General features: G+C 48.1%; 1 protein-coding gene across 2 annotated transcripts in view; it reads right to left on the reverse strand.

The window, feature by feature from the left end:
• The window catches only part of TANC1 (tetratricopeptide repeat, ankyrin repeat and coiled-coil containing 1), a 736,024-nt gene that overhangs the window by 38,264 nt on the left and 672,238 nt on the right, over positions 1-25,522 (reverse strand). The gene's annotated exons all lie outside the window — the stretch shown is intronic.

Raw genomic sequence — 25,522 nt, forward strand, 5'->3', positions numbered from 1 at the left:
GGAGGTATTGCAGGAACTCCTGCATCTCGTTCCAATGTCTACTATCATACCTGGATAAAAGAGCCTAGGAGTTGGCAATTCTCTAATGATTTGCAACTTGAGCTGCCACTCTTTTGCCTGCTGCATCGAATTTGCGGCTCTGTATATCAGGGGGAGGCACATCCCCTGCGGACTGGCTATTTGCCCTTTTCCTGGCTGCACTGAGCAAGATGGAATCAGGCGGCAATTGCTGCGATATAAAGACTGGATCAGATGGTGCAGCTTTATATTTTTTTATCTACTCTAGGTGTTAATACTCTAGCCTTCACTGGTTCTCTAAAAATGTCATAGGCATGTTTTAACATACCTGGTAACATTGGTAAACACTTGATATTGTTTGAGAGTTGAGAAAAAAGCGTTAAATAGGAAATCCTCTTCTATAGGCACAGATTGCATTTGTACGTTATGATAAGTGGCTGCTCTTGAAATGACCGGATTATATGCTGTTGTATCCTCAAGTGGAGGCGGCCTTGTGGGATACAAATCAGGGTCACTAGATGGAATTGGGTCAGAATCATATTATCCCATGGATCCATGTCATATATTGTCACCCATATATTTCCCATGTGAAGAAACTGGGGAATGTGTGGAAAATTGTGTGGGTGAAGGTGGTGGTACAGAAGAGAGAAGATAAGATGAATGTGGTGGAGAAGGCTGTTGTACAGTCTTTGGCTTCTCCTTATGTTTAAAAATGTTGACTGGAGAAAGGCCAGTTTCCAAGTCTTGTTGGAATGCTAATTTCGTCTTTGTTGTAGGAGGAGGTGAGGCAATAATCTTCCGTGTATCTTTCTGTATTTGAATTCTACTTTGACTTTGGTCCATGGCCTCAAGACTTGATCTAATGTCTGTTTCATCTGTTTCCTGTACTGAAGATGAAATCTTTTTGCTTTCCACCAATGAATGCTCCGAAAGCTTGGTAGCATGCTTTATACGGGCCGAAAAAGTAATCTGTTCAGTATGCGAATGTTTTTTCGACTCCGATGAGGAACTTTGATGTTTAGGCTCCGCAGAGGTGAGGGGATGTTTTGGCTCTGATGTGGTGTGTAGCCATCTTGGTTCCGAAGTGGAAGCCTCCATTTTCCGACTTGAAGCCGAAACAGGTGTGGCAGTCTGTTCATCAAAGTGAGTCTTGGCCTTTTTTAGCACCGAAAACGAGGGTCATTGGTCGATATGCTATTTTCAGGTCAAACCATGGCCAGCAAGCAGTGGTTGACCCAAGGCCTTCTGTGATTTTTTAAATTTGTTTCTGATGGGAAGGGGCTGGTGTACTCACGTACTGCGCTGCAGGAAATATCTGGCTGTCCTCATTTGGATCACGGTCTGAATCTGAGTCTTGGATGGAGACTGCAGTCTGTGACTGTTCCTCACCAAGGATGTCAGGTGTTTGTTCTGTGGATTACCATCTCTATCTGTCTTGCTCTTTAATCCCGTAAGTTTTTCTTGGATTTTAAGGATTGACACGCCTCGCAGGTCTCTTCTTTGTGGTCCGGAGAGAGGCAGAGGTTACACACCGAATGCTGGTCGGTGTAGGGGAACTTGGCATGGCACCGAAGACAGACTCGAAATGGAGTCCGACCCACGAGCCTTTGACGCAGTAGGCCTGAATAGGGCACGCGCACCCAAAAGGGCATTTAATCAATCCCAACTCTACAATCGGATCAAGTGTGGTCAGAAACACGTTCGAAATTGATACCGACGTTGTAGAAATAGATTGAGAAGTTCTGACAGTACCGAACAGAAATCTACCGGAGCGAGAGGGAACACGTCCGAACCCGACGGCGGAAAGAAAATCTAACAAAGGACTCGATGCCCATGGGCACTATTACCGAGAGGAAGAGTCACTCGATTTCGTAATTTAAAAAAAGCTTGTTCGAAGAAAAACAACTTGTAACACTCTGAGCCCAACACTAGATGGCGATATATGCACAGCATGTGTATCTGCAGCTACACATGCCATTGAACAGTTTTTAATACATACTGTGTGTATTATTGTTGTTAAAATTTGCGAAAATTCTATAAAGATGCATTTGCCAAGGAACCAAAGCCATGAAAGCTTTGAAAATTCTTATTATTTCAACAACAAAACAATCTAATTAGCTGACAAGACTTTTTCCTCATTACAGGCAGGTAAATGTTTAATTAGGGGGGAGGGGGCGGAGGTTGCTGGGCCTGAAGATAGGCGGTGCCTAAGCGTGCTTCTTCAGCCGTGGAAATATCCTCCATCATCCTGGTGCTAAATCCTGCCAAATGACTGCCGAAGCCACCCAAAAGCTGTTCCCAACAGCTGTGAGCCAAAAATGGAAAATGTCACTTACCCAGTGTACATCTGTTCGTGGCATTAGTCGCTGCAGATTCACATGCTGTGCACAGTCCGCTGTCTGGTGTTGGGCTCGGAGTGTTACAAGTTGTTTTTCTTCGAAGAAGTCTTTTCGAGTCACGAGACCGAGGGACTCCTCCCACTTCGGTTCCATTGCGCATGGGCGTCGACTCCATCTTAGATTGTTTTCCCCGCAGAGGGTGAGGTAGGAGTTGTGTATGCTAGTAATAGTGCCCATGCAATGGAATGAACACGTATGTACAAAATGAAGGTTAAAGTAATATATTTACAAATGTACAAATGTTGAAGATCTACTTCTAAACTGCTACAGGCTCTCGGGGAGGCGGGTGGGCGCCTGTGAATCTGCAGCGACTAATGCCACGAACAGATGTACACTGGGTAAGTGACATTTTCCGTTCGGTGGCATGTGTAGCTGCAGATACACATGCTGTGCATAGACTAGTAAGCAGTGATCTCCCCAAAAGCGGTGGTTCAGCCTGTAGGAGTTGAAGTAGTTTGAAATAAAGTTCTTAGTACAGCTTGACCTACTGTGGCTTGTTGTGCAGATAACACATCTACACAGTAGTGCTTAGTAAATGTATGAGGCGTAGACCATGTTGCTGCCTTACATATTTCGTTCATTGGAATATTTCCTAGAAAGGCCATAGTAGCACCTTTCTTTCTGGTTGAGTGTGCCTTTGGTGTAATAGGCAGCTCTCTCTTTGCTTTAAGATAGCAGGTTTGAATGCACCTAACTATCCATCTAGCAATGCCTTATTTTGAAATAGGATTTCCTGTATGAGGTTTTTGAAAGGCAATAAATAGTTGTTTTGTCTTTCTAATTAGTTTTGTTCTGTCAATGTAGTACATTAGTGCTCTTTTGATGTCTAATGTATGTAGTGCTCTTTCAGCTACGGAATCTGACTGTGGGAAGAACACTGGTAATTCTACTGTTTGATTTAAGTGGAACGGTGAGACAACCTTTGGTAAGAATTTTGGATTTGTTCTTAGATCTATCTTATTTTTATGTATTTGAATAAATGGTTCTTGTATGGTAAATGCCTGAATCTCACTCACTCTTCTTAGAGATGTGATGGCAATGAGAAATGCAACATTCCACGTTAAGTATTGCATTTCACAAGAATGCATGGGCTCGAAAGGTGGACCCATGAGTCTTGTTAAGACAATGTTGAGGTTCCATGAAGGAACAGGTGGTGTCCTTGGTGGTATAATTCTCTTTAGGCCTTCCATAAACGCTTTAATGACTGGTATTCTGAATAGTGAAGTTGAGTGAGTAATCTGCAGGTAAGCAGATATTGCTGTGAGATGTATCTTTATGGAAGAAAAAGCTAGATTTGATTTTTGCAAATGTAGTAAATATCCTACTACATCTTTTGGAGATGCGTTTAATGGTTGAATTTGATTGTTATGGCAGTAACAAACAAATCTTTTCCATTTATTTGCATAGCAGTGTCTAGTGGAAGGTCTTCTAGCTTGTTTTATGACCTCCATACATTCCTGTGTGAGGTCTAAGTGTCCGAATTCTAGGATTTCAGGAGCCAAATTGCTAGATTCAGTGATGCTGGGTTTGGATGCCTGATCTGTTGTTTGTGTTGTTAACAGATCTGGTCTGTTGGGTAGCTTGACATGAGGTACTACTGACAGGTCTAGTAGTGTTGTGTACCAAGGTTGTCTTGCTCATGTTGGTGCTATTAGTATGAGTTTGAGTTTGTTTTGACTCAATCTGTTTACTAGATATGGAAGGAGAGGGAGAGGGGGAAAAGCGTACGCAAATATCCCTGACCAATTCATCCATAGAGCATTGCCTTGGGATTGGTGGTGTGGGTACCTGGATGCGAAGTTTTGGCATTTTGAGTTTTCTTTTGTTGCAAATAGGTCTATTTGGGGTGTTCCCCAAATTTGAAAGTAGGTGTTCAGTATTTGGGGGTGAATTTCCCATTCGTGGATTTGTTGGTGATCCCGAGAGAGATTGTCTGCTAGCTGGTTTTGGATCCCTGGAATAAATTGTGCTATTAGGTGAATGTGGTTGTGAATCGCCCAATGCCATATTTTTTGTGTTAGGAGACACAACTGTGTCGAGTGTGTCCCCCCCCCCGTTTGTTTAAATAATACATTGTGGTCATGTTGTCTGTTTTGACAAGAATGTATTTGTGGGTTATCATGGGCTGAAATGCTTTCAGCGCTAGAAATACTGCTAACAGTTCTAGGTGATTTATGTGAAACTGCCTTTGATGTATGTCCCATTGACCTTGGATGCTGTGTTGATTGAGGTGTGCTCCCCACCCTGTCATGGAAGCATCTGTTATGACGTATTGTGGCACTGGGTCTTGGAAAGGCCGCCCTTTGTTTAAATTTGTACTGTTCCACCATAGAAGCGAGATGTATGTTTGGCGGTCTATCAACACCAGATCTAGAAGTTGACCCTGTGCATGTGACCATTGTGATGCTAGGCACTGTTGTAAGGGCCGCATGTGTAACCTTGCGTTTGGGACAATGGCTATGCATGAAGACATCATGCCTAGGAGTTTTAATACCATTTTTGCTTGTATCTTTTGTGTTGGATACATGGCCTGTATTACCTTGTGAAATGTTTGAACCCTTTGTGGACTTGGAGTGGCTATCCCTTCTGTTGTGTTGATTGTCGCTCCTAAGTATTGCTGTGTTTGGCACGGCAAAAGGTGTGACTTTGCATAGTTGATGGAGAAACCCAGCCTGTGAAGGGTCTGTATGACATACTTTGTGTGATATGAACACTTTGTTAGCGTGTTGGTTTTGATTAACCAGTCGTCTAAGTAACGGAACACGTGTATTTGCTGCCTTCTGATATGTGCAGCTACTACTGCTAGGCATTTTGTAAAGACTCTTGGCGCAGTTGTTATTCCGAATGGCAACACTTTGAATTGGTAATGTATTCCTTTGAATACGAACCTTAGGTATTTCCTGTGTGATGGATGTATCGGTATATGGAAATACGCATCTTTTAGGTCTAATGTTGTCATGTAGTCTTGCTGTTTGAGCAGTGGGATTACGTCTTGTAATGTGACCATGTGAAAGTGGTCTGATTTGATGTAGGTATTTAGTGTTCTGAGATCTAGTATTGGTCTCAGAGTTTTGTCCTTTTTTGGTATTAGAAAGTACAGTGAGTAAACTCCTGTGTTTTTCTGTAGACTTGGTACTAATTCTATTGCGTCCTTTTGCAGTAATGCTTGAACTTCTAGTCCTAGAAGATCTATATGCTGTTTTGACATACTGTGTGTTTTCGGTGGGACGTTTGGAGGGAATTTGAGAAATTCTATGCAATAACCATGTTGGATAATTGCTAAGACCCAAGTGTCTGTTGTTATTTCCTCCCAAGATTTGTAGAACTGGCTTAGTCTTCCCCCCACTGGTGTTGTGTGAAGGGGTTGTGTGACTTGTGAGTCACTGTTTGTTTTGAGGGGTTTTGGGACCTTGAAATTTTCCCCGATTTCTTGGGAATTGGCCTCCCCTGTATTGTCCCCGAAAACCTCCCCTTTGATATTGTCCCTGGTAGGTAGGTGGTCTTGTCTGTGAGGTGTTGGTTTCTGTGGGTTGACCTCGAAACCCTCCCCTAAAAGGTGTCTTCCGAAATGTGCCTCTGCTCTGCGGGGAGTACAGTGCGCCCATGGCTTTGGCTGTATCGGTGTCCTTTTTTAGTTTTTCAATGGCAGTGTCCACCTCCGGCCCAAACAATTGCTGTTCATTAAACGGCATATTGAGCACAGCATGTTGTATTTCAGGTTTGAACCCAGACGTGCGCAGCCATGCGTGCCTCCTTATTGTGACTGCAGTGTTTATTGTCCTTGCAGCTGTATCCACTGCATCCATGGAAGACCGTATCTGATTGTTCGAGATACTTTGTCCCTCTTCCACCACCTGTTGCGCTCTTTTTTGGAACTCTTTGGGTAGGTGTTCGATGAAATGTTGCATTTCATCCCAATGAGCCCTGTCGTATCTCGCCAGGAGTGCTTGCGAGTTGGCGATACGCCACTGATTTGCTGCTTGTGCTGCAACCCTTTTTCCCGCTGCATCAAATTTGCAGCTCTCCTTGTCCGGAGGTGGTGCGTCGCCTGATGTATGCGAGTTGGCTCTCTTACGAGCTGCCCCCACAACTACTGAGTCCGGTGTCAGTTGTGTTGTAATAAATATAGGGTCTGTGGGTGGTGCCTTATATTTTTTCTCCACCCTTGGAGTTATTGCTCTGCCTTTAACTGGCTCCTGAAATATTTGTTTCGAGTGCCTTAGCATTCCTGGGAGCATGGGAAGGCTTTGATAATGGCTATGGGTGGAGGACAGGGTGTTAAAGAGGAAGTCATCCTCAATAGGTTCCGAATGTAGTGATACATTGTGGAATTCGGCTGCCCTAGCGACCACCTGTGCATATGATGTACTGTCCTCAGGTGGTGACGGTTTAGTTGGGTACGACTCTGGGCTATTGTCCGATACTGGAGCGTCGTAGAGGTCCCATGCATCTGGGTCATCCTGGCTCATTGTGGTATGAGCTGGTGAGTGTGTTAATGGTGGAGTTTGCGCCGGTGATGCATGAGTTGATGGTGGTGGAGAAGGTGGTGGAGTTACTTTCTTTACCACCTTTGCTTGTGGTTGCTTGTCTCCTTGTTGGAAGGCAAGTTTCCTTTTCATTCTGATTGGGGGAAGAGTGCTGATCTTCCCTGTATCTTTTTGAATAAAGAGCCGCTTTTGCGTGTGATCTGGCTCTATTGTTTGTAATTCCTCTTCAAATCTGTGTTTTTTCATTTGAGAGGACAGTCCTTGTTCCTCTGAGTAGGAACTAATTCTCGGTTCGGATGCCGGATGTTTCGGCACCGAAACCGTTTCTACAGATTTTTTCGGCTCCGACAAAATCTTTTTTCTTTTCTGCGTCGTGCCCTCTCGGTGCCGACCACCTTCGGTGCTGCTGTCTCGGTGCCGAATCTTTTCTGCGCCACTCTCTCGGGCCCGAGATTGCTGCGTGCCTGTATCTCGACCGGAGTCGGATGACTTCGACACCAGCTCGCCCTTTTTCGGTGCCGATGGACGGTCACCTACTTTTCGGGTTAAGCCATGGCCTGTTGGCGGTGGCGTCCCCTGGGCTTTGTCAGTCTTTTCGTGAGCTTTTTGTTTCGACGTCTTACTCACGGTTGACGTTTCTTCGGCGTCGAGTTCTTCGGAATCCGACTCGTGGATGGAGAAAGTTTCTTCTTCTTCCTCCTCGAACCGTTGTTGTCCTGTCGGCGTGGATGCCATCTGCAATCTCCTGGCTCTTCGGTCTCTGAGCGTTTTCCTCGGCCGAAACGCGCGACAGGCTTCGCACGTATCCTCCTTGTGCTCGGGGGACAGGCACAAGTTACAGACCAAATGTTGATCCGTATAAGGATATTTATTATGGCATTTAGGACAGAATCAGAACGGGGTCCGTTCCATCAGTCTTGAAGTCGCACGCGGTCGGGCCGACCAGGCCCCGACGGGGGATCGAAATTACCCCGAAGGGCTACCGGAGCTCTTCAAGATTCGGTGTCGATTTGTTCTAACTAACCCGATACCGAACGAAACAATACCGACAAATTTTTCCGAGATTCTGACTAACTTTCCGACCCGAAACACGGAGCGAAAAGGAACACGTCTGAACCCGATGGCGGAAAAAAAACCAATCTAAGATGGAGTCGACGCCCATGCGCAATGGAACCGAAGTGGGAGGAGTCCCTCGGTCTCGTGACTCGAAAAGACTTCTTCGAACAAAAACAACTTGTAACACTCCGAGCCCAACACCAGACGGCGGACTGTGCACAGCATGTGTATCTGCAGCTACACATGCCACTGAACAACCAGTATCGACAAAGCAGCTTATCCTCCTGTGCTGTGGGGCCAAACCAACAAACATCCTGCACGGCCTGAAGTGATAAGAGGCCAGGACTGCCCCAGCGGGCGGGTGGTGTATTGGGGGCCCTGGTGGTGTCGGAGCTAGCCCCCACATGATGCTGTGAGTGATGATGCCTGGAGACAGCGGGGGTGGGCAGGGGGCAGATGACCCCAATATGAACAGGAAGGCCCACTTGCAGTCGCTGAGTGGCGGCCTCCCACAGAAGTCACGTGAGGACTGGATTTCCTTGTTGACGCCAGGAACAGTGGATTACATTCTAAGAGAGCCCGGCCCTGAATCTGCACAAGTAACCTTCCCCGGGGGGAGGTGGGGGCTATGGAGTGTAGACTCCATCTGCTGGTACTGGCAGAGAATCAGCAATACTAGCAGAGAGTTCTGCATGAGGTATGGGGGCTCCGGAGGTTGGATCTTGATGGTAGAGGGAAAGTGTGTGACTACTAACCCCAAGTTCATCCCTGCAGTCCTTTCCAGACCTACGTGATTAGTCCTAGACCTTTGTCTTATGGACATTTCGTGTGTAAATCACCAAGGGCACCCAGGGCAAGTGGTACCCCGTGAGATTATTAGTGCTGGCATTGTGAGGGGAATGATCGTACCACAACAATGTGGTGGACGTGATGATGAAAGGCTCCCAACTCAGTTGTGAGTCTCATTAGCAGAGTGAGTGGTGCACAGCAGTACCTGTCCTTGGGCGCACCATGGCCCTGGTGAGGTGTCCCAGTCAGCTGGCCATTATGGAACTTCACCATTCTGTGATCTGAGAGAGCCTAGTACATGGCTTACTCGAAGCGAGGTGTAGCATCTGGTGTCCCACACTTCAGCCCAGGCTGAGATGGCTCGTTAAGGCACCGACTGTAGCAGGTGTGCACTCAGAAACTGAGCCTAGGGACTGGCGCAGGAGGTGCCCGGGCCCCACATAAAGGTCTAGGGGGCGTGGAGGGGCCTCGGGGGCACATGGAAGACACCACATCCCTTTATAGGGTGCCCCTTCATTCTCACTCCTCTACACGGATTTCTCGATGCTGACAAGCTGTGACAGCTGCGGGCTATAAATCAGGACTGCATCAGTGCTGGTCTGCCGCTTGAACTACGATCCCCGCAGGGCATCCTTGAATCATAGGCAGAACTGACAAGATAAAGCTTAGACTTTACTTTGATCTGCGAAAGACACCCAAAGCCTGCAAGGATGGCACCATGGTGGAGTCTGGATGAGCCGATGCTGATTTGGACGTTGGCAAGGAATTGCGACAGATTCTTGCTGCAATGCAACATAGCTTCGTGAAAATTGATGGCAAGATTAATGCCCTGTCCTGAATGAATTGTATGTTGGAGTGTATAGACAAGCACACTGAGCGACTGGACATGGTCAAGAAGCGCATATTGGGAGCGGAGGTTGAACAGGTCAATGCATAGGCGGTACAGAACTGGATGGTGAAAGCGTTGCTTGCACTGCAGACTAAGACAGAAGATCTTGAGGCCTGATCATGTCGCAACAACCATCGGATTGTAGGGCTGGAACAGTCCACCAACATCAGCAATATGGAGAAGTATGTGGAACAACTCCTCCCATATCTCTTGGGGCGCAAGACTTTTTCAGACATCTTTGTGGTTGAACGCGCTCAGCGCTCGCTAGCACCGCGACGGGTGCCTGAGTTGAGACCTAGTCCCATCATTGCAAGACTTCTAAATTACAGAGATTGCGATGCAGCGTTTCGCAAAGCAAGGAAACTTCAGGTGCTGAGCCACAAAGGGTGCAAAAATATTACTCTACAAGAACTTCACCCAACAGTTCCAAGAAGCCAGGAGGCAGTTTATCCTAGCAAAGCGTAAACTGGAAGCCAGGGGGCAGTTTATCGTAGCTAAGCATAAACTGCAAGAACTGCATCTGGAAAACAGCATGCTCTATCATGCCCGTCTGTGGTTGATGGCAAGGCAACGATCTTTTAGGATCTGAACCAACTTACAGTAATTCCTCAAGCACCATACTACAGCAGGACGAGACGCCGGTCCCCCTGTTCGGAGGACTCTGATGTGGCAAATTTGCAAGACTTAGAAGAACAGGACTAGCATCTACTGGGCAGTTGTTGAGGGTTACTGCTTTAGGTCAGAAAAACCTGGACCATTTTCATAGGGAGATTTTCCCTCCTGAATTAGTGGTACTGAAATACTGCATGTTTGTATTTCTTAACTGTTGCTATATTTCCTAATGACGGGGATGTGCTAGCGGGACCCTAGAAGTTGACTGTTGGCAAGAATGGGAGTGAGTGGAATCTAGGTGGTGTTGACAATTTACTTGGAAGTGCCTACTCTGGAATTCTCGCAAACATTTACAATGACACTATGGTTTGCTTGCTGATACGTTGTGTTGAGCGGCATGGATGGCCAAGGCAGTCATTCATGTGCATTTGGCATTTATAAGTTGTAGCACATGTTGTACTTGTCACACAGCCCCCTGCAACATTTTGAAGCAGGGGTGACTGAAGTGGTAACATCTGCCCGATGTGTGCACCACTTAGCTATGTTTGGGGTTTGTTGAATAGATATTGGGTGGGTTTGGGGGGGTATATTTTATCGCTGTGTATTTTGCAGGGCGTTCACATTGTGGGATGGGGTGTTTTGTTCATTTCAACCATTCTGTGTGCACTGGCATGTGCTACAGACTGTTATTTTCTAGTTTGATCCGGAAAATTGAGTTGGGGGGGTGATGGTGGATGATGCAAATGGGGCAGCACTGAGCGCTCAGGCGTACTGCTGCTAAAGTTCCTTACCTGAAATATCAGGGGATGGAACATCTACAGGAAGATCCACAAAGTAGTAGCATATTTGCAGCACCATAAAATAGATGTAGCTATATTGCAAGAGATGCCCCTGGGAGTGGAGTGCTGACCCAGCATCATCTGCAGGGTGTTTCCTATGCAGCTGACTTTACTACTCACGCCAGGGGGGTGCTAATATGGCACCGGAAGGGGGCATGGTGTTAAACTGCATAAAGTATGCATGGACCAGGGTGGCAGATACGTCAGGGCATGTTGCTATATGGATGATTTGGCGGCTATGTTGGTGGAGTTTATGGACCCAGTTAGGATGACCTACGGTTTTACCATGTACTGTGCCCCCCCCAGCCACATGGGGGTACTTACTCCAGATCTGGGATTCATATCCTGTAGTTTGGCTCTGCAAGAGCAACGTTGTGAGCATCTGCCACGCACCTACTCGGACCACTCACCAATCTTGCTGGAGCTGAGCTGCGCAACCCATGCACCTCAGCATTCGCATGGCAGTTCCCACCGTATACTATATTGGACACTCTGTTCAAAGAGGAGCTGGTTCAAGCAATAGAGGAGTTCTTTCGCACTAACACTGGCTTGGTAACGAAATCTGCGAAGGTTTGAGAAACCTTGAAGGTCTACATCCAAGGAGTCACTATCTCTAAGCATGCAGGGGTGCTCAGATCACTGTGTGACAGACTGGCAAGATTGGAGGCGGAAACTTCAGACTTGGAGCGGAAGCACAGGGAAACTGCAGGGCAGAGTTTCCCTGTGCCATCCAAGTTAAATTAGAAGCATATCATAATATTGCACACAGTGAATTTAATCACATCATAAGTGACAGCACGGGTATATGGAGAGGGGGAGTGACTGGGGGCAACAATGGTGTCACTTCTGCACCCCAGGAGCAAGGAGGATAAGATTATATTGGTGTGGGGCAACCAAGGGTTGCTTTGTATAAACCATACCTGATCTTGGAGCGGTTTGTCGTTACTAGGGGGAGCTGTATCCGTTGCAACTCCCGCTAGATGACCAAGCCTTGGAGGACTGTCTAGCGCATCTTGCTATGAAGTGGCTCTCGATGGACGACAGGGAGCGTCTCATGGCCTCATCGTGCCCTGCTGAGATACTGGCAGCATTGAAAGACATGCCTTGGGGTAAAGTGCCAAGCACGGAAGGGCTGGTGGTGGGCTTTTATAAGGGCTATCAAGATATTCTCCTTCCACGTCTGGTTCCTCTTTACGAAGAGATAGTGTAGGAGGGCTGCATGCCACCTTCGATGCACGAGGCACTTTTGTTCACCCTGCTGAAACAGGGTGAGCCAGCCCACGTATATACCGCTGTCACTACTGAACTTAGATACAAAAATGTTCATGAAAATACTGGCAAATTGGCTTGCGCCGGTGCTCCCGGGTGTGGTGGTCTTGGAGCAAGCCGGATTCCTTCCAGGGCAGATGCTATTGTACAATATTTTAACGTTTTTTGATGTAATCACTCATGTCAACCCTGAGGTGCTTGTCGCGGCTGTGTTTTTGAACATAGAAAATGCATCCGATTCTGTAGAATGGGGGTAATGCTGGTGGTCTTAAGGCTCATTGGCACTGGAGATGTCTTTTTACAACTGGTTTAGGTGCCTTATACATGGCTGATGGCACGTGTCCAGGTCATTGGTATGGTCACAGATGCCGTAGACATTACAAGGGGCACCAGACAGGGCTATCCCTTGTCACTGTTATAGTATGCCTTGGTGGCTGAGGGGGATGTATGCTCGAAAAGTACCATGCACACAGGAGGCTCTCATACCCAAGCTACAACCTGATCATCTCTACATAAGCAGACAAAATTCTTCTTTATGTTTGCAACCCTTAATATAATTGGTCTCCAATCCTCCGAGAGGTGGTGCTCTTTGACCCACATCCGGGTCTGCGCATTAATTGGGATAAATCCTTGATTTACCCCCTTACCGCAGCCTCAGTACCAATACAGATAGAGTATTTAATGCAGTGGACTATGGAATCGGTGCTTTATTTGAATCCATGTCCATACCGATCCATCTGTGGTTTTAATGGCAGGGCGGTGTAGGGACTCTCGGAGGCGGAAGAACGAGGGATAAAGCTCCCTTTGTCACTTAACAGGCGCATAGCCCAAACGAAGATGGTGGTGCTGTCCTGGTTTCTGTTTTTATTTGCAAACATTCCAATTGTTACTGCCTGTGGTGTTCAACAACTTGCAAACCATTCTATTCCGATTGGCCGGGGCAAAGAAACAGCCCAGAGTGAGCTGGGACACAATGACTACGCCGTATGTTATATGAGGGCTGAACGCCCCTGATTTGGAATCATACTATAGGGTCGCACAACGTATGTTCGTGCACTACTGGCTGCATGGTCTTGAGGACCTGCTGTAGGAGGCTGGCTCAGTATACGGTGTAAACCTATATGTGAGACACCATGTACGAGTCCAGGCAAATCTTAGTGACAGTGTTAGTGGTTGCAAATAACCAAAGATCTCATAGGGTAGCCATGGAGAGCAGCTAAGGCTTATTGGAGAGGGTGCAAAGCAATTACAGATACCACAAAAGTCAATCATTAATGTTCACACAAGAAAGAACAACAACAGTGTTAGAAAAAATAATGTATTATGTATTAAAACATAGGCACTAAACTACCTTTGGTATATCTCCTAACCGGAGATATACACACACACAAAAATATACTTAGTAACAGGTAGGAAAAAGCATAAAATAACATGGGCCCATATGGAAACAGGAGGGTTTGGGGGGGCTGTTTTGGTGGGAATCCTAACCATTTCCAAAAAAAAACAAATGGGATGAGAAAATCACAACTAACCAAGACTGACACCCAAGGATCGTCAGGACCGGGAAAGTACTAAATCACCAGCGATATGTAACTAGGTTTCGCCAGCTGTGTCCATAGGATACTATGGGGAAGTCATGCTTAGAGTTTTTGTGTTTCAGGACCCTTCCCAAAGGACCCAGAAAAAAACCTGTTGGGACAAGGAAGGTTCAAGAGTGACCCCATCCGTGGATACCCAGAGAAGTGGAGTACCTACACCAGGGAGCCCAGGTGCATAAGGGTGAAGTTGTGTCTGAATCTCACATTGAAGTCAACGAAGACCTCAGCTGTCCAGCTGCTACAGTGACCCATGGACCAGACCGGTGGAACCAAGGCGTGGGTTCCAGACAAGGGATACCTGTGGAAAGAGGGGACAGAGTCCAACCCACCCGAAGTCACCCAGGGGGTACAGGAGGGCAATGCCCGCCAGTCTCGTGGATACTTCACTACAGGAAGGAGGTCTTAAAGATTCAGCTGTGGAGTCCAGGCGATGCAGAAGGATCCCAGGATTTGTCCATGAGCTGTCCCATGCTGGTTGTCGAACTGCAGAGGAATCAGTGGCCAGCAGGACAACCAACAAGCTTTGGCAAATGCAAAAGATGAGTTGCAAGGAGGGTTGCAGAAGTGGGGACCAACAGGATCCAAGGGACTCAGCCTTTACAAGTCTGGGCTAGCCCTTAGCAAGAAGGAGAGCCAGCAGGAATCAATGGAGACCCCAGGAGGACCCTCTTGCAGCAGGCACATGGAGTTGTGAGGAGGCCTCAGCAGCACAAAGAAGATGCATGGGGGGCTCCTGGTGTACCAATGCCCTGGGTATGCAAGTGCCATTTACTAGGGACTTACAGGGGTACACCAGTATGTCAATTGTGGGGTGTAAGGAGTACTTAGCAACTGAAGGGAGCGAACACTGACATTCGGGTCCTGGTTAGCAGGATCCCAGGGTACTACAGTCAAAACACACTTATACCAGGCAAAAAGTAGGGGCAACCATGTCAGAAAGATCCTAATTTCCATCACCTGCCACAATTGTGGACTGTGCGGGACACTGCCTCCCCACTTATGCTGTTTCATGTGCTGTTCGAGAAGCAGGTAAAGCTCTACAAAGTGCTTGAGCCATTAAACATAAGAGTTTACTCGTGGCATCGGTTGTTGGAAGAACAGTGGTATATGTGGTTCCCCCTAGGACATAAGCCGGGGCAGTGGAAGCACTTGAAGGGGTGGATCTGCAGACTATGGCGGACATTTTTCAGGATGGAGTGAAGCATAGCTGGTAACAGGTCAGTGCACAGTCCACTGAACAGTCTGTCCTCACTCAATTTCACTATTTCAGAGCTAGTCACATGATGTGCGCCCTTCTAGGGGATGGCTGGAGCCTCCAGAGCTTCAGGCGTTAACACATTTACTGCAAATTGCTACACCGCAAAACTTTACGCATTAACTAAATAGGCACGCAAGCAGGTCATCACGAAGGCCCGCTTAGATTGGCAGAGGGAACCGAGTATCGCTATTAGTGGCAAACAGTGGACCTACTGCTGCTCAGCAGTAAAATTTGTCTCCTAGAATACCCGCAATTAGTTACTGCATTTTAAATATCTTAACAGGATGTATTATTTGTCTGTTCCTCTATGGGTAGCGTGATAACTTTTGTTGTGTCAGATGTGCTGCAGAGGAGGTGGAGTTTGCCAACGTGGCCTGATTCTGCCCGGGGACTCTAGTGGATGGCTGGAGCCTCCAGAGCTTCAGGCGTTAACACATTTACTGCAAATTGCTACACCGCAAAACTTTACGCATTAACTAAATAGGCACGCAAGCAGGTCATCACGAAGGCCCGCTTAGATTGGCAGAGGGAACCGAGTATCGCTACTAGTGGCAAACAGTGGACCTACTGCTGCTCAGCAGTAAAATTTGTCTCCTAGAATACCCGCAATTAGTTGCTGCATTTTAAATATCTTAACAGGATGTATTATTTGTCTGTTCCTCTATGGGTTGCGTGATAACTTTTGTTGTGTCAGATGTGCTGCAGAGGAGGTGGAGTTTGCCAACGTGGCCTGATTCTGCCCGGGTGTGCAGAGCTTCCGGCAAGCAGTGTTGACAGAGTTTGAGGAGATTACCGGTGCATGCATAGAACTGCCATTTACTAGGGACTTACAGGGGTACACCAGTATGTCAATTGTGGGGTCTAAGGAGTACTTAGCAACTGAAGGGAGCGAACACTGACATTCGGGTCCTGGTTAGCAGGATCCCAGGGTACTACAGTCAAAACACACTTATACCAGGCAAAAAGTAGGGGCAACCATGTCAGAAAGATCCTAATTTCCATCACCTGCCACAATTGTGGACTGTGCGGGACCCTGCCTCTCCGCTTATGCTGTTTCATGTGCTGTTCGAGAAGCAGGTAAAGCTCTACAAAGTGCTTGAGCCATTAAACATAAGAGTTTACTCGTGGCTTCGGTTGTTGGAAGAACAGTGGTATATGTGGTTCCCCCTAGGACATAAGCCGGGGCAGTGGAAGCACTTGAAGGGGTGGGTCTGCAGACTATGGCGGACATTTGTCAGGATGGAGTGAAGCATAGCTGGTAACAGGTCAGTGCACAGTCCACTGAACAGTCTGTCCTCACTCAATTTCACTATTTCAGAGCTAGTCACATGATGTGCGCCCTTCTAGGGGATGGCTGGAGCCTCCAGAGCTTCAGGCGTTAACACATTTACTGCAAATTGCTACACCGCAAAACTTTACGCATTAACTAAATAGGCACGCAAGCAGGTCATCACGAAAGCCCGCTTAGATTGGCAGAGGGAACAGAGTATCGCTATTAGTGGGAAACAGTGGACCTACTGCTGCTCAGCAGTAAAATTGGTCTCCTAGAATACCCGCAATTAGTTACTGCATTTTAAATATCTTAACAGGATGTATTATTTGTCTGTTCCTCTATGGTTTGCGTGATAACTTTTGTTGTGTCAGATGTGCTGCAGAGGAGGTGGAGTTTGCCAACGTGGCCTGATTCTGCCCGGGTGTGCAGAGCTTCCGGCAAGCAGTGTTGACAGAGTTTGAGGAGATTACCGGTGCATGCATAGAACTGACCCCTTTGCCTGCATTGCTGGGATACGACAGATGTCCCAGCTGCTTCCCAGCAATTGCTGGCCATCAGCTTGCTACTTGTGATGAGTACAACAGCACTGCGCTGGGCTTGCAGGCAACTCCCAACCCTCAAGGATTGGCATATGGATGTGATCTATTGTAACACACAATCAGATTTTTACCAAGAAATACTACCAATTTGCCATCTGAGGGCCCTATCAGGTCTACATGGCTATGTCCATTGAGGATGCGAAGACTGATGGGGTGTGGTGGCTTATGAACGAGTAGAGGGTGTCAAGAGCCCAGTGAGAGTACAGTGGTTAACGAATAACTTTAGAACTGTTGAGTGTGCGCCTCAAACAATGTCCTGAGCAGTCTAGAGAGGCACTGGTTATGTATGGTTGGGCTTGGGTCCTGCTCAGACTGCAAAGAGTGATCGGGTGTTTCCTTACCCGCAGAGATGTGTTCGCTTGAAATTGATATATGCAGAAAACTACATATTACCTTTTGCGGCCGACTTCATATTTGTAATCCCAACTCTAGGTTTTCTTAGACATATCTATTTGTATGCTATGAATAAGCTTGGTCTGTGCACTGCCACCTACATAGGTGTCATTATTCTGTGTATAGTTGCTTCAAAATAAGTTTCAAAAGTGTTTATTTAATTACATTTAACAGAACTCAGTTAGGGCCATTTGGGTAGCAAGGGTGAAGTCCTACTCAGCTTTAGTCTTTCAGCTTTGGAGAACCTTATGTTTTAGGCCACACTGGTGAAGTCTCATGCTAAGGCCTTTTGGTTTGTTCCCAGGAGAGTGAATCAAAGTGCACCAATGCCATGGGTAGAACATATGTGCTTCAGAAAGTCTGTAACTACTGGGTTTTACTGCTACATGCGCATTAGCTTGACACTCCCACACCTTTTGGCATATGATGGATCAGCCGACAACTTACTTACCTTAGTTTGTGTTGCTAATGGTTACTATATTTAGGCTCCAGACCATTTGTTATAGCATGGCCAGTCTACATAATTGGCGATCAGTGCAGCAGATCTGGGGACCTCTGACTTTAAGTCCTCTTGTAACTGTCAGACATACCCCTGGGCATGTGACCTAATACACCAAGTAATTCATTGGAGCTACACCTGAAAACTTTTCGGAAAAAAATTAGAATCAGAACAGCTTGTCTGCACAATTGACCAACAGGGAGGCTGGCCTGTGCATCTCTACTTTACCCCTACAGTGTCTAAGCAAAACCTTAGACTTTGTAAGTGAAGGGTAGCCATAAAGAGTATATGGTCTGGGAGTTTGTCAAACATGAACTCCACTTTTCCATAATGGCTACACTGAAATCTGGGAAGTTTGGTATCAAACTTCTCAGCACAATAAATGCACACTGATGCCAGTGTGGGATTTATTGTAAAATGCACCCAGAGGGCATCTCAGAGATGCCCCTGAATACCAGTCCGACTCCTAGTGCTAGGCTGACCAGTTTCTGCAAGCCTGCCACAACCAGCCAAGTTTCTGGCCACATGGGGAGAGTGCCTTTGTCACTCTGTGGCCAGGAACAAAGCCTGTACTGGGTGGAGGTGCTTCTCACCTCCCCCTGCAGGAACTGTAACACCTGGCGGTGAGCCTCAAATGTTCATGCCTTTTGTTACAGCACCCCAGGGCATCCCAGCTAGTGGAGATGTCGCCCCTCCGGCCACTGCCCCCACTTTTGGCAGCAAGGCTGGAGAAGATAATGAGAAAAACAATGAGAAAAACAAGGAGGAGTCACTCACCAGTCAAGACAGCCCCTTTGGTGTCCATAGCTGAGGTGGCCCCTGCCTTCAGAAATCCTCCATATTGACATTGAAGGATTCCCCCAATAGGATTAGGGATGTGCCACCCTCCCCTCAGGGAGGAGGCACAAAGAGGGTGTAGCCATCCTCCAAGGCAATAGCCATTGGCTACTGCCCTCCTGACCTAAACACACCCCTAAATCTAGTATTTAGGGGCGACCCAGAACCAAGGAAATCTGATTCCTGCAACCTACACAAAGAAGAAGGGCTGCTGACCTGAAAATCCCTGCAGAGACGACGGAGACAACAACTGCCTTGGCCCTAGCTCTACTGGCCTGTCTCCAGACTCAAAGAACCTGCACAGCGACGCATAAGACTGGGACCATAAACCTCTGAAGCCTCAGAGGACTGCCCTGAAACCGAAGGACCAAGAAACAACTTTCTAACAACTTTCTAAGAACTCACTCTTTCCGCCGACAGCGTGAGACTTCACACTGCACCCGATGCCCCCGGCTCGAGCTCTAGAGAACCAACACTGCAGAGAGGACTCCCAGGAGACTGCAACCTCGTGAGTAATCTGTGACGACCCCCCTGCACCCCACAGCGACGCATGCAGAGAGGATCCAGAGGCTCCCCCTGACCGCGACTGCCTGGAACAAAGAATCCGACGCCTGGACCAAGCACTGCACCCGCAGCCCCAAGACCAGAAGGAACCGAACTCTAGTGCAGGAGTGACCATCAGGCAACACTCTGCCTAGCCCAGTCAGTGGCTGGCCCGAGAAGCCCCCCTGTGCCCTGCCTGCATCGCTAGAGTGACCCCCAGGTCCCTCCAATGATTCCTATTGAAAACCCAATGCCTGCTAAGCACACTGCACCCGGCCGCCCCTGTGCCGCTGAGGGGGTGTTTTGTGTGCCTACTCGTGTCCCCCCAGTGCTCTACAAACCCCCCCGGTACCCTCCAAAGAAGCAGGTACTTACCTGTTGTGAGACTGGAACCGGAGCACCCCTGTTCGCCATAGGACCCTATGTGTTTTGGGCCCTCCTTTAACCTCTGCACCTGACCGCCTTTGTTGCTGGTGCAGTGACTTTGGGGTTGCCTTGAACCCCCATCGGTAGGCTGCCTATGCCCAGGAAACTGAACTTGTAAGTGCTTTACTTACCTCAGAAACTTTATCTTACTTACCTCCCCCAGGAACTGTTGATTTTTGCACTGTGTCCACTTTTAAAATAGCTTATTGCCATTTTAACTAAAACTGTATATGTTACTGCTCTAATTCAAAGTTCCTTACTTACCTGTGTGGAGTGCCTTGCATTTTATGTATTCACTTCAAATCTTGAATCTTGTGGTTCTAAAATAAATTAAGAAGAGATATTTTTCTATATAAAAATATTGGCCTGCAGTTAAGTCTGAGTGTGTGTTCCTCATTTATTGCCTGTGTGTGTACAACAAATGCTTAACACTACCCTCTGATAAGCCTACTGCTCGACCTCACTACCACCTAATAGAGCATTAGAATTATCTACTTTTGCCACTATCTTACCTCTAAGGGGAATCTTTTGACTCTGTGCACACTATCTATTACTTTGAGACAGTATGTACAGAGCCAACTTCCTACAGGGTGTAACCACCTTAGGAAGGAAAGAAGCCTTAGTGCACAACACTACTTTGTCTGGGTGCACAGACAAGTATGGAGGCTTTGAGGAAAGGGCCTGAAGCTCACTCACCATGCAAGCACAGGTGATTGCAACAAGAAAGACAGTTTTGAAGGTGAGGAGCCACAAGGGACAATTATGCATTGGCTCAAAGGGAGTACACATCAAGTAAGTACGTACAAGATTGAGGTCCCACTGAGGCATGATAAATGGAGTAGGAGGAAATAATTGGGTGAGTCCCTTTAGGAATCTACTCACAATAGGAGATTTAAAGAGTGAGGGCTGATCAGGTAGCCTAAGAAAGGCCGAAATGGCAGATAAATACCCTTTAAGGGTGCCCAAAGCAGAGCCCTGCTGGGCCAAAGAAAGAATGAACAGAATAACCTCAGACAGAGGGGAAGAAAGGGGATCAACAGATTTGTTCTTACACCATGCCACAAATTTATTCCAACGACAGGCGTATACAGTTTTGGTTGATGGACGCCTGGCTGCCAAGATAACATTGCAGACTTCGGGTGGAAGGGCAAAAGGCGTCAACTGTCACCGCTCAATCTCCGCACATGAAGGCCGAGGCTGGACAGGTTTGGGTGAAGAACCGTCCCCTGTTGCTGCGAGAGAAGATCTGCCCGAAGAGGCAGTCTGAGTGGAGGATCGATGGACATGCTCAATAGCTCTGGATACCACACCCTCCGTGCCCAGTCCAAAGCCACCAAGATGAATTGGGCCTGTTCGTTTCTGATTTTCTTGCTTGAGAACTCTGGGCAGAAGAGGTATAGGTTGAAAGGAGGCCAGAGTTCCACTCGAGACGAAAAGCGTCTCCGAGCGAGTGCCGCCTTGGAAAATCCAAAGCGCAAAACAGCTGACATTGAGCGTTCTCTGCGGAGGTGAACAGATCTAACCAAGGCTCTCCCCACTGCTGAAAGAGACCTTGCTCCACCTCCGGATGGAGACCCCCATTCATGATCGGCTGTGCATCGACAGCTGAGGTCATCTGCTCTGGCGTTGAGAGAGCCCCCCAGATGTTGATCCATCAGGGTAATGCCCTGATGTTCCAGCCATGTCCAGAGGCGCAGTGCCTCCTGACAAAGGGTCCAGGACCCTTCTCCGCTCTGTTTGTTGCTGTACCACATGGCAGTAATTTTGTTCGTGAGCATCTGCACCACTTTCCCTTTGAGAGAGGAAAGGAATGCTTTCAACGCAAGCTTGATTGTCCGGAGCTCCAGAAGATTGATATGGAGCCCAGACTCGGCCGGAGACCAGAGTCCTCTGATCTCCGCCTCCCCCATGTGGCCGCCCCAACCCAGAAGTGACGCATCTGTCACTATAGAGAGATCTGGTTGGGGAAGGGAGAGAGATCTGCTGTGGACCCAATGCGGATTCAATAGCCACCATCGCAGGTCTTTCGCAGTCCCCTCCGAGATCTGGACAATGTCGGAGAGATTCCCCTGATGCTGCGCCCACTGGAACTTCAGGTCCCACTGTAGAGCCAGCATATGCCATCTGGCATGTGTTACTAGCAGGATGCAGGAGGCCATGAGGCTTAGCACCCTCAGAGTCAGTCTCACCGAAACCCAAGACCGAGGCTGAAAGATTGGAATCATAGCCTGAATGTATTCGACTCGCTTTTCGGGAGGATAAGCCCGAAACTGCACTGTGTCCAGAACCGCTCTGATGAAAGGAAGTGTCTGAGAGGGAGTCATGTGTGGCTTCGGCACCTTTATAGTTAACCCCAGCGTGTGCAAGAGGTTCGCCGTAGTCTGAAGGTGGAAGACTACTTTCTGGGGCGATTCCGCCGTCAACAGCCATTTGTCAAGGTAGCGGTAAGACTGAGACCCCTAACCTGCGCAGATGAGCTGCAACCACCACCATCACTTTCATGAACACCCGAGGGGCGCTGGTAATGCCGAGCACGGTAAGCTGAAAGTGCTCGTGACCTACCGGGAATCGTCTGTGGGTAGGCAGGATGGGGATGTGTAAATAAGCGTCCTGCAAGTCCAACGCTACCATCCAGTCTCCTGGGTCCAAGGCAGACAGAACCTAAGTCAGGGTAAGCATTTTGAATTTTATCCTTCTTGAGGAAGTAGTTTAGGTCCCGAAGGTCTAGGATAGAACGTAAGCCCTTATCCTTTTTTGGTATCAGAAAGTAGCAGGAATAACAACCACAACCTACTTCTGGCACAGGGACCTTTTCTATAACTCCCTTGGCCAAGATAGCTGCGACTCCTGGCGGAGAAGCACCAAATGATCCTCTGGAAGGTGACTGAAGGATGGTGGCATGGTTGGTGGAGCAGATTCGAATGGGAGGGAGTAGCCCTTTTGAACTATCTGCAAAACCCACCTGTCTGTGGTGATGGTTTCCCAGTTGGGCAGGTGATGGCAAATCCTGCCACCAACTGGACGGGAGTGAGGGGACGGACTAGGAGGGTTTGGAGGCTGCAGCGGTGGCAGAGGTGGACTGGGCAGACCTCTGGTTCCCTGTCCCATGGCCATGTGGAATTCCAAGTCCCCGGCCACGCAGAGGCTGAACAGCGTGGGCGGCACAGTGGCTCGGTGGAGGACGCGACAGGGAGCCCTTTACGTGGCCACGAATGGGACGAAAAGTGGACTGTGGCAGGCGAGGGGCAGAGGAAAGACCGAGGGACCGAGCCGTAGCCCGGGAATCCTTGAATCTTTCCAAGGCCAAGTCTGCTTTGTCTCTGAAGAGAAGTGAGCCATCAAAGGGCATGTCCATGAGTGACTGCTGGACATCCCCAGAAAAACCAGGAGCACACAACCAAGCGTTGCGTCGTAAGACCACCGTCGTAGCAATCGATCTGCCCAGAGAGTCGGTCGTGTCCAGCCCACAACGGATTGTGAACTTTGCCACATCTCTCCCATCGTTCACAGCTTGGGAGACAATAGCACGGGCCTCCTCCGGTATCTGCGGGAAGACCTGCACAACCGTATCCCACAAAGAGTGGGTATAAAGGCCCAAAAGGCATGCAGCGTTCACAGACCACAGGGCAAGACTGGAGGAAGAAAACAACTTCTTGCCAAACTGTTCCAGCCTTTTGGATTCCCCATCCGGGGGTGCGGAAGGGAATGCGCCTCAAGAAGAGGAAGCCTGGATAACAAGACTCTCAGGCGTGGGGTACTGGGACAGGAATTTAGGGTCATGCGGAGAGGGCCGACGGCAGCGTGCGATAGTCCTATTCACAGGAGCCTCTGTGTTGGGTTTGGACCAGGTACCCAAAAGGGCATTGGTGAGGGCTTCATTAAATGGCAAAAGGGGTTCTGAAGTAGAATACCCAGGCTGAAGCACCTCCGTCAGGAGATTTGACCTGACCTCAACAGTGGGAGACCAAAGACCTCAGCTGCCCTACTGACCACCATACTATAAGTTGCGACCTCCACCGTAGCCAGGGTAGGAGGAGACACCATGCCAGCGTCAGGAGAAGTATCCAGACCACTGGCTTCGCCCAATTCCTGAGCCCAGTCCATAGAAGGGTCATCCTGGTATTCATAAGAGGAACCCCTCCAATCCCTCCCCATATTCGTACCAATGAGAAAAAGGGTCCAAATCAGACCTGGGGCGAATAGGCCCCATCAAAGTCGAAGGCGGCGTCGGCTGACGCCGCTCCAACTCAGAGTCGTCGGGGATAAGAATTGTGTCGACGTCGATAGTGGCACTACTGACGTCGGGAGCCTCGACAAACAACCCGGCGCCGGGGAAGGTTTCAAGGGTGCGACTGCCGTTGGTGCGGATCTGGAGATGACCTCGGTGGCCGGAGCCAAAGCCGCCGGTGTGGAACCTAAAGGACCCTCAGCCGAACCCCTTTGGCCCAAAGGCGCCGTATCGGGGTCGGACTGCCCAAAGATGAGGAGCATGGCCTCAAGAAACTCTTTAAGCTCGGCGGGGGTCGCGCCGGCTCTGGGAAACTCGGGGAAGCGTGGAGCCGACCCAGACACAGGCTCCGAGGACGGAAGCCTTGTGCATGGACGCTCTTCAGGCGTTGCGTCGGCCGAGCGACAGGGTGAAGTCGGAGAGCGATGGAACTTCTTCGACTTCTTACCTAGAACCAAGGATTTTGAAGTGGTGATGACTCAGCGACCGATCTCGAGCGAGATCGAGACCTACGCGGAGTCGAGTGCCAGGCCGCCATGAGATTTAGGGGCCGCAACTACAAGTCTCTATCAGATCAAATGAACTACTTTTGCTTAACAAGCATTTTTGGACAATAATGTGGTTCTCTTAAGAGGAAAAACAGGTTGTATTAATGGCATACAAGGCAGTCGAACACATGGTAGAGATGTATATTCTGTGGTTAATTTAGCTAGTTCAATCTGTTACTAACATAAAGGTATGAGCCTCATGCCCTGTTTTAAAGGTAATTCTTTGCTGATATGGGTTTGATGAGAGATGGGAGGAACACTTTGCCACCAGATGAGCACACATTCTCCCAAGGCAATATGGAAGATAAGTTTGTGTTTTACAAATACTTACAAATAAGTATTGTTGCCATCAATGTGGTCACAGCCGGTGCTGGTTCCGTTCTGGCGGGGGTCGTTAAATGCAATTTTTGGTTTGTCAGGTGAAGTACCACTCCCAAATGTGAAAATGCATCTCATGGAGGCCTGTCAGCCTTAGACTCCAGGGGAAACTTCAATTACCCCCAACATGAGTGGCTATTTTGTTTTCCTTCATTCAACTGCCACCTACTTTGCCACTGTATAACTGAGTTTCCTATCGCTTAGTGGCACAGAAAGCCTCTATTTGCCCTTGTTACCAAGAGTACTCTATCTCTCCATGCTGAACAGCATGTTAAGCCAGTTATCACAGAGTTGATTGGCAAAATACACTACCATGAGACACACCGCTTTCAACTCCTCAATCGCTGGTTCCACTCAAACAAGTTCCTCTGAAATACTTTTGTAATCAACAAGCTAAACTCCATAACAGCACCCTGTTGGATTGTCTGTAGGTTCACCCAAACACATGAGTTTCTGCATCTCCCAGTCCATGCCCACCTTACAGAACAACCAAAGAGCAAGATGGCTGATTATGCCTCACCTTTGCACTCACCACAATTAATATTTAATCATCCTACCTTGCCAACACTGTTTGGCTCTATGAC

The sequence above is a fragment of the Pleurodeles waltl genome, chromosome 3_1 (genome assembly GCF_031143425.1).
Source record: "Pleurodeles waltl isolate 20211129_DDA chromosome 3_1, aPleWal1.hap1.20221129, whole genome shotgun sequence".
Lineage (NCBI taxonomy): Eukaryota > Metazoa > Chordata > Amphibia > Caudata > Salamandridae > Pleurodeles > Pleurodeles waltl.